Source organism: Conger conger, chromosome 6 (assembly GCF_963514075.1).
Source record: "Conger conger chromosome 6, fConCon1.1, whole genome shotgun sequence".
Lineage (NCBI taxonomy): Eukaryota > Metazoa > Chordata > Actinopteri > Anguilliformes > Congridae > Conger > Conger conger.
The window spans coordinates 21,838,787-21,854,125 of NC_083765.1; positions in this window are offsets into that span (position 1 = coordinate 21,838,787).

A 15,339-nucleotide genomic window follows, 5' to 3' on the forward strand; every position below is an offset into this window, starting at 1 on the left:
CCCACCTCCCATACAGATGTATGCCTACAAATGACAAGTTAGGCTATAGCTGACTGATTACAACAAGGGGTGTTGAAATAAGTAAGTGAATTTTGTCCTTAAAAGCCTGATAAATTGCTTAGATTGTTAAGACAATGACCATCTCTGTAGTAAGAAATACATTATCTCTGATGGTAAGATAATTAAGACTATATAGACTCCAGTCTGCTGTTTCAGTTTCATAAAAGGCCCTATTTTGTCCAAAATTATTGCCTAAAATGCCACCAGAAGTGACATTTAAAATGTTATTTTCAAAAAGAAATTATCAGGGTGAGCGTGCCCCGGATCCCCCTACCTTTATTTGTGCTAGCTTCAAACCCACATGCCAAAATAACTGATTATGTAATGGCTGCCCAGGTTGGGGATGGTTATGACACTTAATTCTGATTTTGGAATTTATTTATTTCTCAGCATACCAAGGCACTGGTTGAGGAAAACAGTCTCAGTAGACACACTAAAGCACTACATGGGTAGTCAGCTGAGAGTGCGTGCACGCACACACAAACACACACACACAAACACACTGTTACAGTATGTTGTGTTGGAAATCATTTATATTTGGATATATTATGTATTATATATTTTTGGGGTGACGTTAAAAAAGACATGTATATTTGTAAAACTGGGAAATAGGAAATTTCATGTTTAAGAGTAAAAGTCTTTATTCATCTGTTTTATAGAAAATAATGTAATAGTGTGTGTCTGATTTAAGCATTATGATTAACATTCTGTTCCCCTTGAATCCATTCCCAGCTAGTGTTACAACTCACCCCAACTCACTTCCTATGTATTTACCTAGTTATGGATGTGATGCTTTGACTTGTGGAAGAACCTTTGCACTTGTAAATCGCTTTGGATTAAAAGCGTCTGCCAAATTACTAAAATGTAAATGTAAAATGTAGTGGTGTAGGCACTCCTTGTATTTTACATTAACTCATGCATTCTGTGATATTGCAGCTGATGTAGATGATGAGTTTAAATTACTATTTGTGTTTGTAACAGACAAATGTGGGTATCTTATATCAAAGTTTGAGAGCTGTAGCATAAACACTCATTGGGTTATACCTGTTGGAGGAAATCTTGTTACAATTGTCCCTGGTATCCCGTACAGGGTGATCAATTGCTCTAAAAACACTCAAAAATCAACCAATGGCAAACTGACATATTTTGCAGCACTTCCTATAAAGATGTCTTCAAAGTCCCTCAACAGTCCCACACCCCTAATTTTGTTTGTTGTTCTCTGTTTTTTAACACTAAACACGTCCACGGATTTAAGTCAAAGGGGAGATTTTTAATTCCTAGAATTTGAAACCGAATACACTGCCCTCAAATATTATCACATATTATTCCAAATTGACAAATAGAAGGAAAATGTCCTAAAGTATTAAATATTGTAATGTATAAGAAATTCTAAAGTGATATTATTAGAGAGTTATAGTTTTATCTGTCTAATCTGCTGTCCCTTCAAGGACATTACAGTTACTGTTGATTAGACTGAGCAGGAGACAATCCTCCCTGGAGCAATGTGGAGTTAAGGCCTTGCTCAAGGGCCCAACTGCTTTGCAGATCTTATTGTGGCTACACCGCGGATTGAACCACCACGCGTGTGGGTCCCTGTCATGTACCTTAACCACAACACTACAGGCTGCCGCGTCCTACGCTATGGGCTGCCCCAATAAAAATATATTATTGCAGTAATACAGTATTGGCTGCTCCAATAAATATTATGCTGTTGGAAGTCTGATGTAAATCTTATGCCGTTGGAAGTCTGATGTAGTCTAGGTCTTATGCCGTTGGAAGTCTGATGTAAATATTATAGGCTACAGTTGGTGTGCTAAAGTAAAACTTTGTGATTGTGATTGTGATCCCTTCATATCGATACATATGATACATTGATCCGTCTGGAATGAATTATTTTCTTCTACTTTTTTATTTACTATGAGTTTCTATTGGCTTTTTACAAAGGATTATATCAATATTAGCCGTTCCGGGGCATTCCGGCCCAATGACAGCGCAAACCTTTTATCAACAGATAATTGTAACCGACCATGAACACATTATTCCGTTCTTCATTTTAAGCAATACTTTCCGCCTAATCTAAGAGAAAACGATTCTGTTTATTTAACGGCGCTTCTCAAATAGTCAGTCAATAAGAAATAATTGGGGGATTAATCTTGCGAGGCGCAAGGACGAGGGGTTGGGTGGGTGGGGGTTGCAGCGCGTAAAAGCGAAGTCATCAGTCATTACCCTCCTGTCCGAAGGGCGAGTGTAAATGACTCGCTTGGCATTCAGAAGCGATGGTGCCCGCCTTGGGCCTGTTTGGACAGGAATCAATCATGGCCGAAGACCGCAATCAACCAGGGAAGACTGGGAACACGGGGAGATTAAGCGGTTCCCTCATGTTGACAAATACCCTCCCAAAATCCCCTCTATTAATTCTGTGCGTCTTTGGCTTTGACACTGTGGTTGACTTTCCTGGCTGTGAGCAGGTGTTGTAGTTTCAGGAATATTGCTAAATGTAAAGTATTTTCCATTTTGGTTTTCGTAATAATTCATATACCAAATATGCATAAGACCACTAGTGAAAATGCTTCTATTTTGCATTATTTTCAAATTTCATACAAATGTGTTCATTACAAATTATATTATCAGAATACATTTAAGTGAAAAGTTGAAACTGTGAGAGATGTCCATGACTTTCTTGGTATTTGGTATGTCCCCCTTTTGCTTTAATGGCAATGTGTACTAGAGCTGGCACGGACTCCACAAATGTGTGCAAAACCTGATGATCCATGTTATGCCAGTATTATTTGACAATATTCCAAAGACCATCTCGTGATGTTACTGAATGCTTGGCTTTTGTCTATCTTCAAGAGCCCCCATAAATGTTCAGTTGGGTTAAGGTCAGGTGATTGTGGATTGTGCTGCACTCCTTGCTCTTCTTTGGTCTTCTTGTAGTTCTTGCATTGCTTTGAAGTAACTTTCATTTGTTTAACATATTAAAAATCCTAAAACTTTCTGTTCATTTCCACATGAAAAATAGGCTAAGTCCCAGATTTTCAACGTGGTCTCAGACTTTTGGTCCCCACTGTAGGTGATTATGCTCGTTTATATGCTTCAAGATTATACGAAACAAGATTATACGACCGTCAAAGTCAAGTCAAATGTGAACAGCATTCTTCAACCCATAAAATAATTATTAGTGTCATATATGACAATATTTCACAGAGCCACATCAGAACTCTGCTAAATGTGAATTATCTGTCCAATCCTCTATAATTATCGATTATATTGTAATATTTTTATCATGTTAATTATGACATAAAATAAATGCTAGATAATTTGCCTCTCGGCGTAGACTGCATCAAAACAAAGAAATGAAAATAGAAAGTATACGCCTCAAGAAAGATTAACAGGCCGAGAGATTTGTTATGCAAAGGACACAACGAATGAACCACTTCAGTTACATGGAATTTATTTATCTATGCTATTCTAATTAAACGTGCCCTACAGGTGTTCATTAAGTGAATGCTGTTAAAATTCAATCACTCTTTTAACGTTTAACCTTTACAGCATATACGGGAAAATAGCTAGATTTGTTTTTCATTAATTTTAAAAACGATTAACATGTTTTTTAGGTTTTTTTTTTTTTAATGAAAATCTTAAAACTGTAAAGAAAATTACGCACATCATAACCCTCTAAATTACATTGCTTTCCTTTTGTTGACTTTTTTGGCTCGGGCATCAGTTTTTAGTTTTTTTAACCGATGTGCTATAGTGGACGGGCTTCCGAATACAATGCGTAGGTTATTTGTTTACTCTCTGAGTTGAACATATCACCTCATTGTGACACAACCTTCCATGACCTCATCGCAGAACTGACGGCTACAGCCTGTTGCACATCTTGTACTTCAATCCAGTAACGTAAACTCACCACGTTATGAACAGAACGCGGGGAAGTGGCCGCTTCCACCAGAAGTTAACATCCGTACAATTTTAGAGGAATGTGGAATTGGGATGCTCATTGACTATCCCAGACAGTAAATCCCTTGGATTGATGTGAATTGGACCAATAATAATAATAATAATATAGAGAAAACGACAAATAACTGCACAGCTTCCCTGTCTTCGGAAGACCGTGTTAGCTCACAATGGTCCTAACACCGCGGTATAAGCCTGTTCGGTTCGTAGTCTCTCGTTAACAACAGCTTCCCTACCACAATGTCGCAATGGGGCACTTACGGTACGCTGAAGGTTAGACCTCTCCCAGTCTAAATGCATTATTTGTAGCCTGCATGTATCAATGTAGGCCTAATTTATAGTTTTACGCAAGACTAACGGCTGGCGACCACACTGGTATTGTTTTAAAATATGGGGAGCTCTTTGTTGCTAAGCGTGGGCAAACTAGTTATCAGTTTTTCAATCACGAAAATAACTTTCAGTCTGCTTTAATCGTCTATATGGGCTATTGAGGCTTTAGTTTGTTTTGCGGTTAAGAAAAGTGTAACATATTCGACAAAACACGACCCAGTCTCACCTGATGCAAATGAGTAAGGGCAGTGATATGGGATTTGCGTTTTTTCCTTTCGCCTTGGTGAAGAAAATAATCGTACACGCGTGTTCCTAACACTTTAGGAGATTAGCTGGGAGAGGGGCAACCATCGGCGTTTCCCTTCCAATTATTGAAATGTCACCCGATTAGATCGGACTAGCCTGAGAGACTGAACTGCATTATACGGAAGGCGGCGTAGGCTACATAGGAAGAGTCAGTCGTTAAGTTTAGGGGCTGTTTTCGAATGTTTTTCTTGGCTTATACTGTGAATCTGATTCTTTTACCGTGTGATTCACTCACCTGATTTTTCACCGTCGTTTTATTTTTCTGCCTGTGAGATGAGGGGAACCTAATCAAATAAAAGTGTATAGGCCAAAGCATATAAATTCAATTTTAAATGCTAAATTATTGTGACAGTACACACATTTGTTGTTGTTTTAACTCTGTTCTCTAGCGCATTGGATTTGAAATGAAACATATGAGGTTAAAGTGACTGTCAGCCTTACGTTAAGGGTAGTTACATCCATATATGATGATTGGTATAGAAATTACAGCCATTTTTACACATCCACCCATTTCAAAGGAGAAAAGTAATGGGAGAATTGACTACTGTTTCTTGGCCCGCTTTGTGTCATGCACAAAAAAGCTGAGAAAAGGTTTAGAGTTGATTCTAGGAATGGAGATGCAAGTCACTGATAAGCCTCAATAATAAACTTCATGGGATGCATCAATTTCAAATGACTCCCTCTAACCTGCAAAGCACTGAACGGTGTAGCACCCTCCTACCTCACAGACCTGCTTCCATACATTCCCTCATGTTCCCTCACGGTCACTCTGCTCAGCTTACTCTGGCCTCCTTGTAGTCCCTCCCACTAAACTTCACTCCATTGGGGGCTGCGCATGTAATGCTGAGGCCCCTGTGCTTTGGAATCCCCCACTGTCCCCCACTGGGGGCCACATTGTCAGAAACTGGGAGTCACTAGCCATGTTAAATCTAGACTCAAAACTCACACTGGCTTACTTTTATTATTTTATTTGTTTTAATTACTTTAATAATCATAATTATAACTATAACTATAACTATAACTATAGCTATAACTATAACTATAACTATAACTATAATTATAATTATAATAATAATTTTTTTTTTTTTTTTACTTTTCTAACTTTCTGTTTTCTGTGTCTTTCGGTCATTTGCCTTGACAGGCCAAATCTCCCAATCTGAACCAATTGAACATGTCTTTCACTTGCTGAAGACAAGACTGAAGGCAGAAATCTCAGGAGCTGAAAATGGCTGCAGTACAGGCCTCATGTCCATGGGTCAAATACTTCAGGCAGTTATTGAATGCAAAGGATTTACAACCATGTATGAAATATGAGTACTTTATTTCAGATTATGTTTATCCAATTCCTTTGGCTCCACTATAGGGCTGCATGAATTATATATATGTAAATACCCACAAATTAAAGCTGACAGTCTGCATTTAACATCATATTCATTGTTTTGTTTTAAATCCAATGTGCTGTAGTTCAGTGCCAGAACAACAAACTGTGTCACTGTCCCAATTTGTTTAGTGTGTGTGCTCATGTGTGTGCAAATAAATACAAATATTTTTTTCCACATTAAAAAATAGCAGTTAGGCTATATATATTGTCATAATAATAACTTTATTTGTAGCGTTGATGGTTCATAAATGCCATTACATTTTTCAATGTAAACATGAACAGTAGGGTATTGTTACGGCTGGGATTTAAAGCAAATCCCCTTAGGTGATATTTCCACCCATTCCTCTCACAGACAATTTTCCATTTGTTCTCGTTTTATTTATTATTCATTTATTTATATTCATTTGTGTACAGACTTAGGCTTGCGTCTGTCATGTTGCGTTCAACATGTGTCAGTAAAGATTTAACATGTGCATGGAGCAGCACCAGCGCGTCTTGCGTGGTTACAGAAACACAGGAAGTAACGCTGAATATTTTGCAAGTGAAACGCAGTAGGGGTGCGTGGAGAGAGAGAGATGCGCCACCTCCGTGGGAGTCGGTCCTGTGCAGGCACGGTAAAACACCGGGTTTAGGACGGCGGGGGTGTCAGTACGCGGGGGACCAGTGAGGCGGGATCCAGATCCAACGTCCTGCCGCGTTCAGTCGCACCGTGGACGGCAGGGGTGACGGGGGTGAGCTGTCGGAGCCGGTTGCGCGCGGCGCGCTAATTACGCTATCCGCGGTTAAACTGTTATAAATGCGCGTCGCGATGCAAACTGGGGCTGGAGCCCGCCACAGGAAGCTTCTCACTACGCTCGGATGTCCCGGTAATATGAATAAAGGTAACTGCAGGCATGTTGTGGCACGGTATTAGGTTTTGGACACCGTTGATGCAAAGCTGCGGTAGCGAAGAATGGCGTGCGGAAAGTAAAAAAAAAAAGACTGACACATTACATATATTTGTTGTTATTTAGCTGACACTTTTATCCAAAGTAACTTATAGTTGATTAGACTAAGCAGGGGACAATCCCCCCAGGAGCAATGTGAGGTTAAGGGCTTTGCTCAAGAGCCCAACACCTGTTGGGATCTTATTGTGGCTACACTTGGGATTGAACCACCAACCTCATGCACCCAGTCATGTACATTAACCTCAACACTACAGGCTGCGCCATATCCATATATCAAACACATCCACATACACGGTTATCTCCACGCTAGTGAGTGTTTTTTTAACCACACGTTTGCTAGTTTAGGGGATCTGGTCCTTCTGCTACTCTATAAAGTGTATTTGTGACTTCTGTAATAAGTGTGATACAAATAAAACTGAATTGAATATGTTCAGAAAAACTGCAGACTAGCCATTAATGCTTGTGCATGTTGGGGAAGGCCTGTCCATGATATCCTCGATCAGCAAAGGTCAAATGAGCGATTGCGGAGTGAATAAGAGTGAAGCAGGGCAGGGGCGAGCAGGGCTAATTCAGCGCGTTCTGTCAACGTGTCACAGGGATTACTGCCACTCTCCAAACACAGCGGGAGTACATTGCCTCTGCGTGCGTGCCTGTTATTATCGCCATGTTCATCACCAGGTCAAAGGTCAGCCCCCTACACACCAGGGTATGACACGGGCAGGTTGTGGGTCAGACTTCTGTGGGTCGAACTATAGTGCACGTCTGAAGGAGAAGGTCATAGAACTTGGGGTGGGGGGGTTCTTGATCGGAGAGCAAATACGTCTCTGCTAATCCCCCCCTTCCTTTCTACGGCATCTGTGAGGAGGTCCTGGCCTTTAAGAACCCGGAATAGCACCCAGGCACGTTCAGACAATGCCATTGTCACTGTGTTTTTCCTTGAACAATTGGGGGCCTTCAATGGGGGTTGGTGAAATTAAATCATGTTTCTTCTTCTTTGGTCCCCAGTGGAATAGGAGTCTGGAGGTCTGGATATCTCTTGGCTTCCATTCCCATAAGGCCAGCCGGCTCATGTGCATGCCCAGTTTTTCTAGAGCAGGGGGTATCCAACCATTTCTAATCCAGGGACACCCCCACCCCCACCCAGTCTCACGCCCCCATCATGTTTAAAAATTGTTATATTAAACACACTGAATACATTTCGTACACTCTAAAAAAAGGTGTGCTTCAGCTTGGTCTCCATAGACCAGGGTTGGGCAAGGCGTTCTGTATCTGTTTTCTGGATGTTTTTTTCTTGTAGCATTTTGTGGTCTAATTTCTGAGTGAATCGGCCATGGTGCAAATGGCTAATGAGCTGATTGAGCCAGGGTAACTGGTGGCAGAAAAATCCTGCATACACACTGCCATGGAGGGACCATGGTCATTTCTTTATGGAACCCTCTGTTTTAGGTGTGAAGTGTGAAAGCTCCCATTTTGCCTGACAAAGAGCACTTGAACAAGATGGGGTACTTTTTGGAACCATTTTCTTTTCCATGTCTGACCAACATGGACTCCCTGTCGAAAACCCAGGCTTTAAAGGATGGTATCAAGTCCCAGACTGAAAGCAGCAGGAGTCGGGGGTGTGATATGACCAGCCTGTAGTCTAGTGGATAAGGTGCTTGACTGGGACCCGGGAGGTTGCTGGTTGTGTAGCCACAATAAGATCTGCACATCTGTTGAGCTGTGTGGAGAAGGGCCACTCTCTGATCCCGTTTCCCAGCAGCTCTCAAAAAGACCCCACCCCGACCCCATCCTGTCCAACCGCCGCTACCCTGCCCGGTCCCTCCAGGCTCTCTCTTCGTCTTTGGTCCCATCTGTAGGAGGTCAATCAAAATAGCCTTACTCTCTATTTCACAATCCCCTTTAAAAAAACCTAACTGGTTTTGCTAATTATCCGCCCCTTTTTACCAGAAGAATTAACCCCCCCACCATCCTAGCAACCCAAAACACATAGAGAAATATGGGGCTTACAAGACTCACTGCCTCCCCCAGGGAGATCAAAGGGCAGCAGGCTCATTCCATAACCTTAGGCCCAGGATGGGGAGGCCTCTGTGTGAACGGGTCACTTTCACAAGCGCCCCTACTTACCTAACTCTAACCTCCACCTCCCCCTCTTATCCCCTCCCCTCCTCCACCCTTCCTTTCATTCCGAAAGCTCCACCTCCTAAAGACGTTGGATGAAGCAAAATTATTATTGTGATTATTATTTTTTTATTTTTGGGCAGTTGCAACTTCAATTATGGGCATCAAAACTAATCAGTGTAAAAAAATAAAAAGGGGGTGACAAATCACCACGGTGACGGGGGTTTTAGCGCATCACAGCAGCAGCAGGCCGCCGGATTGTTGACTCATGGGAAAGAACGTGACAATAGCCGTATGCCGAGGCAAGTGGTGACCTTGGCGGGGGAATATCTTTACTGCTGGCACATGTGTTTGGGGGGTGTCATTTTCTTTACAGTGTGGCTAAATTGCAATAAGCTTTGTTGCACTTAGCATCTACATATTATTTCTACATATAATGCCACTATATTAAGTGATTGACATAGTCATTTTAAAGAGGGTAGTCATGGTAAAAACTGCACAGTGAATGGTGTGTGAGGGGATTTCCATTTGTACACAAACTGCACAAGGTTAGAGTGGATTCGAGTTATTTTAGGTTAACTTGCAGCTTTAGGAGACGAAACTAAAGCTTTTTTTAAGTAGCTACCACCATATGCCAGAAGATGGCGCTACACACAAGTTGTTTTCAGAGATTTCTAACCGTGCCAAAAAATGACAATTATAGGAGATTAGGAACTACAGCATATTTCTCCAGTCAAAACACCTTAACTCATGGTTTTTTGTTTTCTTTTGGATTTGTTTAGTAGGCTACAGACAGACCATAAAACTATTTACGGAAAAATACACTCACCAAGCACTTTATTAGGTATTTATTAGACTTCTTTTTTTTACTTCAACTGCTGTAGCCTATCCACTTAAAGTTATGATGTGTTGTGTGTTCAGAGATGCTCTTCTGCATACCAGTGTTGTAATGTGTGGTTATTTGCGTTACTGTCACCTTCCTGTCAGCTTTGACCAGTCTGGCCAACCTCCTCTGATGTCTGTTGTTAATGACAAGGTGATTCTGTCTACAGAACTGCTGCTCACTGGATCTTTTGTTTTTTGCACCATTCTTTGTAAACTCAGCAGTTTCTGAGATACTCAAACCACCCTGTCTGCCGGCAACAATTTTTCCGCAATCAAAGTCACTTAGATCACATTTTTTCCCGATTCAGATGGTTGATGTGTATGCATTCCACTGCTGCCACACAACTGGCTGATTAAATAATCACATGAATAAGTAGATTAGTAGTCCTTGTGATAGGCCTATGTAGTGTTGTGATAGGCCTATGTAGCCTCATAGGAGCTCTGTAGGCCTATGTAGCCTCATAGGAGTTCTGTAGGCCTATGTAACCCACTAAAACCCCTGTGTGACAGCCTGTATACACCGACCAGTCGCATCATTAAAACCACCTGCTTAAACCAGTTTTGACATTATTAAAAATGCTTTAAACTGTATGAACTTGTCCATAAACACTATGATATGTGTACCTAGATGAACAGATAATCATAAGTGAATTGCATGAAAAAATGGAAAGCACATGGGGGGGGGGGGCGGGTGCGTTGTTATGGTGCTTGGTATGTACTGGTGTTCATGAAGACGTCCATCTTAATAGATGCTCCGGGACTTGTAGAAGTTTCCATATTAAAGACCAGCCGCCATATTTAAAAATGCATGGCATTGCGTGTGGTGAAACTTATGTCGGAATAGATCCCATGCTTTTTAAAATATGGCGGGTGGTCCTTATTTTTTTCCCCCTACAGGTCCTGGAGCATCTGTTAAGATAATCGTCATGAACACCAGTACGTACCAAGATATTTAAATAACAAAACAATGCACCCCCTCCCAAAGAGTTTACAAGATTTCCAATTTAATTTAAAAATTAAACTTTTGAATGCAATTCACCAATGATTATCTGCTTATATAAGTACACATAAGTACACTTGTCTATAAACACAAATATGAATTGTTTATAGACAAGTTTATACAGTTTAAAGCATTTTAATCATGAAAAAAGTGGTTTAAGCTGGTGGTTTTAATGTTGTGGCTGAGCGGTGTATATATACATATAGGCCTACTTGTGAATCGGATTCACCAAGAAGATGAACTGATCCTTATTGAAACTCTAGATTCACAGACTGTTCTGTCTTTGTAGGAAAAATCAATCCAAATAGTTAAAAGGAACGCCTATGTGCAATACCACAAGAGCACGGTCTCTTCGATTTGTTTTTAACGGGCCATTCATTTTCGCCTTTTGGCTACAAAATCTCGGGATTGAGTATCTGTGATGGGTGAGATATTTGGGGGTTGCAGCCATAAAAAACCGCTGTTCCGCGTAAAACCCTTCCATTTTTGGTGTATCGGGTGCAGGGATCAGCGTTCTAACCAGCTCATTTTCCCCCTGATTGACATCTCTGGAGGTCAAAGCTGCGCATTCCCACAAATGGCTTCCGACCACAGTTTAGCGGATAATTAAAATATAAATCGAGTTAAACCGCTCAAAGGGGGGATAGCTCTCCCAGAGCTCGTAAACCAACACCGAAATAAGCCCCGAAAGAATAACACGCGCCGCCCCGCCAGCTGTCCGGGACAAGTGGTCGCCGAGGAGACCTGTCATGGCCGACGTGGCGGCTCGCAGAGCGCGCAGTCTGTGTGAGCTTCGCTCGGCGCTGAATTAATCTACCGCGCTGTTTATATAGGATAATTGTCGTCTACAGAGAAACAATGGGAGAAGATAGCTCTGAATTAAACAGATTTCGGACTAGAGCCTGACTCCTGTGAAACCACACTTCGTGCGGAGTCCGGCGATAAAAATGAAGCTATAAATAGGCTACACTAATCACCTGTTTTGTGAATGAAAGGTAATCCACATTTGCAGTTGAACCCAGTGTTCAACCAAATGTCGGCGGTGTTCAATCAAATGAATCCAGCATTCAACCAAATGTCTGCAGTGTTCAGATATCCAACCCTGTGACCAACAAATTGCTTGGTCTCTGATTTTCTCTGTTTGACTTTGAGAGAGCTTCAGTACATTTGAAATAAAACACAGTATACTGGACTACAATTAACCAGACTGTGTGGTTTTTGCATTAGCAGGAGGTTCTTTACCTCCCTGAATCATACAGCACAGGAGTGATAATGGATCTCATGCAGCACGGGAGTGAGAGTGGATCTCATACAGCATGGGAGTGAGAGTGGATCTCATACAGCATGGAAGTCAGAGTGGATCTCATACAGCACGGGAATGAGAGTGGATCTCATACAGCATGGGAGCGAGAGTGGATCTCATACAGCATGGGAGTCAGAGTGGATCTCATGCAGCATGGGAGTCAGAGTGGATCTCATACAGCATGGGAGCCTATACAACATACGGAGAATCCGCCCCTTTCTCACCCCCTACTCGACCCAGCTCCTGGTCCAAGCGATGGTTCTGTCCCACCTGGACTACTGCAATTCCCTCTTGGCTGGCCTCCCAGCATCCGCCATCAGACCCCTCCAACTTATCCAGAATGCAGCAGCTCGTCTGGTCTTCAACCTTCCCAAATACTCGCACGTCACCCCCCTGCTTACTACCCTCCACTGGCTGCCTGTCATGGCTCGCATCAAATTCAAAACATTGGTGCTAGCCTTCCAAGCAGTTAAGGGGTCTTCCCCAGCTTATCTACAAAAAATCATCAGACCCTACACCCCTGCCAGACCTCTTCGTTCAGCCTCCACAAGCCGCTTGGCACCTCCCCCTCTCCGAACCTCCACCTCACGCTCACGACTGCTGTCTGTTCTGGCTCCACGGTGGTGGAACGAACTCCCCGTTGAGGTCAGAACTGTAGAATCTCTCCCCACCTTCAAACACAAGCTGAAGACACACCTCTTCAAGCAGCACCTCTCCCCATCCCTCCCTACCTCCCTGTGAACCTTAATTGTTGTCTCTGTGACTTGCTTTGTGTATCGGTATTTTTTAGTTGGCTAGGTAAGCAGTGTTTGGATAGTTAACTTTGGTCACTTTTGCTCTGTTTGTTTGTTTCTTGTTTAAAAAAAATAATAAAAATAAAAAATTGGCCCTCGTCCTTATCTTTGTTGTACAGGTAGCAGTTCAAATTGTACTTCCCTCTAGGGTCTTTCAGCGAACTTATCCTTGGTTATGGATATGCACTTTGTTGTATGTCGCTCTGGATAAGAGCGTCTGCCAAATGCCAATAATGTAATGTAATGTAATGAGTGGATCTCATATAGCACGGGAGTGAGAGTGGATCTCATACTGCACAGGAGTGATAATGGATCTCATATAGTACGGGATTGATAATTGATCTCATACAGCACGGGAGTGATAATGGATCTCTTACAGAATGGGAGTGATAATGGATTCCTGGGATTATATATTTTACCTTGATAAAAGCCAGAAGGGAGAAAGGGAGTAACAATGTTTCAATTTAAACTTTTAAATTCTTATTTTTGTATGTACAGATCTATCGAATGCAGTGTAGATATTCAACTTGAGTTTCAACATGCAGTCTGAATTTATCTCTCTCCTCCCTGTTCTCTCTTTACCCCTCTGTCTCTCACCTCTCCCTCGATCTCTCAAAATCAGTGAGGGTGTAAGATCTACCTCTCTCTTTCTCACCCTGTGTCTCCCTCTCTTGCTCAATCTTACACCCTTATCGATCAATTACACCCTCTTTCTTTGGCTTTGTGTGGTTAATATTCACCTGGCTTTTTTTTTTACCCCCTTTCACTTGACCTCTTTGACCTTTCTCAAGATAAAAACTCATTACCAGATTCTCATACAACAGGCTTTCAAATCGACACCTGATCTCATTCCAGCTCCCAAAATATTTGGGTTTGAGTAAAAGCATATCACAGAGATCACCCTGTCCCAAAGGTTTAAATCCCCCCATAGGCCATCCCAAAGGGACATGGTTCAAGAAGTGCCAAACGTGTGTTTATCTGTTTATCACACTAAGAATGTATTCATGGAGATCAGTTTGTCCAGGAGAGAGCATCATCGGCTCTTTTGTGTTAAACATCAGCAGGAAATGCCTCAGGAGTCCATAGCATTGTGTGCGGGCTTTCCACAGCATCATCTGTCAGGCTGCTTTTCCAGCGTGTGTCACTGCTCTTCCTTCCCTTTCCTGTGTCCCAAAGTATGTACTGTGTGCTAAACATACTGCTTACTTTTTTTACTGCAGTGTGCTCCCAAATGCAAACCTTGAGTGCACTGGATGAGAAATGCAGTGTATTTAAAATGTCGGATGATGGTGAGGTGAACGACTCTTTCTGCTTTCGCAGCTGTGTGAATGGACGAGGAGGGAAGCCAGACATTTTCACTACGACACTGAGAATTCAGACCTCCATTAAATATCTAATTGCCCAATTTAGCCACTAAATGGGGCCATTTGCACTTGGCGCTCAAACCGGATCCTTCCCTGCATGCAGACTGCCACTCTGTCCCACTAGGCCCTATGCCCCCCCCCACCTAATTCTGGTCTGAGGCAAGTGTTTATGGTGTCACTCAAAAGTCCCGTCGTACTAGTGCCTGACAGCACCGAATGCTCTTATGCAACAGCTGCTATCAGATGGTCATTTTGCCCTTGATATGAACTTTAGATAATGACTGATGGGTGGAATGACAGCCCCCCTTACAGAAATAGCTTATTTAATTGTGTTTTTATTACAGGGAGTAGTCATGGGGGGCTAAAGCACTGTCTGCTGTCAATCTGATCCTGTTGTCTGTCTGTTTGATGATGGCTTCACTGACCTAACAAGCAACACAGTCAGTTGCTTTTAGTCGCTTTCAAAGCTTTCGCGAGCTTTCCTACAGTGCAAGAAAGGGGGTCAGCTGTTATGAAATGCGACATGCACACGTAAAATATATAAATAAGGTGAACAAAAGTAAAGTATCGCAGTAGTGTCTCAATTTGTCCAGCAGGTGGAAGTATAAGCTACGATAAATGCGAGTTTTGTTGTCAGTCCAATATCCAGTGCGTTCGATCCCACTTTAGACAGCAGGAAGTCAAGATCCAGACGAAGACCCGAAGTGAAGGATTTTTCTAATTTGCTAAAATGTTTGTTGAAAGCCAGCCAGGACTCCATTAGGCTATTTATTTCTGGCTGGCAAGAAAGAGAGACGTGAGATCAGAGACCACCGCTATTGCAAGCAAGACGCGGAGCTCTCATATTGACAGAATAGCATGAAAAATGATAAACGTGCACTGAGCTGGCCC